This window comes from Dioscorea cayenensis, unplaced genomic scaffold, assembly GCF_009730915.1.
Source record: "Dioscorea cayenensis subsp. rotundata cultivar TDr96_F1 unplaced genomic scaffold, TDr96_F1_v2_PseudoChromosome.rev07_lg8_w22 25.fasta BLBR01001276.1, whole genome shotgun sequence".
NCBI classification, from domain to species: domain Eukaryota; kingdom Viridiplantae; phylum Streptophyta; class Magnoliopsida; order Dioscoreales; family Dioscoreaceae; genus Dioscorea; species Dioscorea cayenensis.
This window is the reverse complement of record NW_024087667.1, coordinates 5,001-6,005: the sequence shown is the minus strand read 5'-3', so window position 1 is coordinate 6,005 and position 1,005 is coordinate 5,001. Positions and strand designations below refer to the sequence as shown.

Genomic DNA, 1,005 nt, shown 5'->3' with positions numbered 1-1,005 from the left:
GGTGAGTCGTGCGTGGCGGGGGCGCGGCGAGGCGGGGGCGTGGGGGGCGCGCGCGCAGCGCCCGCGTCACCCGCCCGCCCGCCCGGCGTGCAGCGCGGACTCCAGCGCCCCCTCGCCGCCCGGCGCCCGCCTCGGCGGCGCGGGCGGGCAGGGCGCGGGAGGACCCCGACCCTAGCCGGCGCGGGAGGCGCCAGGGGCGTCCGACCCGGCCGCGGGCGGCGGCGCCCGCCGGGCGCCGCAGCGCCCGGCAGCGGAGAAAGCTGTCTCTGGAGTCACCGACTCTCGGCAGCGGATATCTCGGCTCTCGCGTCGATGAAGAGCGTGGCGAAATGCGATGCTTGGTGTGGATGCGAGAATCCGTGAACCATCGAGTCTTTGAGCGCAAGTTGCGCCCGAGGCCACCCGGCCGAGTCACGCTACAGGGCGTCACGCGAATGAGTCGCTCCGGCGCGCTGCGCGGCGAGCGCGAGGCGGCCCCGCCGCGCGCGGCGCGAAGCCAGCGATCGCCCTCCCGGAGGCGGGGCGGGGCGCGGCAGGCGTTGGACCGGCCTCGCGCCGAGATCCCGAGTCGTCGCGCCCCCTCCGCGGGGTGGAGGGCACCCTGCGCCCGCCAGCGGATGACAAGGGCCGCCCGCGGAGGGGTGGGGGATCACCCTCCCCCTTCCCATGAGCCCTCGCGCCCGCGACCAGTCGAGGCGGGGCCACCCGCTGAGTTTAAGCATATCAATAAGCGGAGGAAAAAGAAACTTACGAGATTCCCCTAATAGCGGCGAGCGAGCGGGAAGAGCCCGGCTTGAGAATCGGGCGGTGGCGCGCCCAGGTGTAGTCTGCGAGCGTCCTCGGGACGGACCGGGCCCAAGTCCCACGGAAAGGGGGTGCGGAGAGGGTGAGAGCCCGTCGTGCCCGGGACCCTGCCGCACCACAGTGCTGTCGGCGAGTCGGGTTGTTTGGGAATGCAGCCCCAATCGGGCGGTAAATTCCGTCAAAGGCTGAATCTGAGGCGAG

At 73.3% G+C, this 1,005-nt stretch overlaps 1 pseudogene; it reads left to right on the top strand.

Moving 5' to 3' along the window:
- Nucleotides 1-681: 681 nt before the first annotated feature.
- Nucleotides 682-1,005, top strand: part of LOC120256052 — a 3,408-nt pseudogene continuing 3,084 nt past the window's right edge.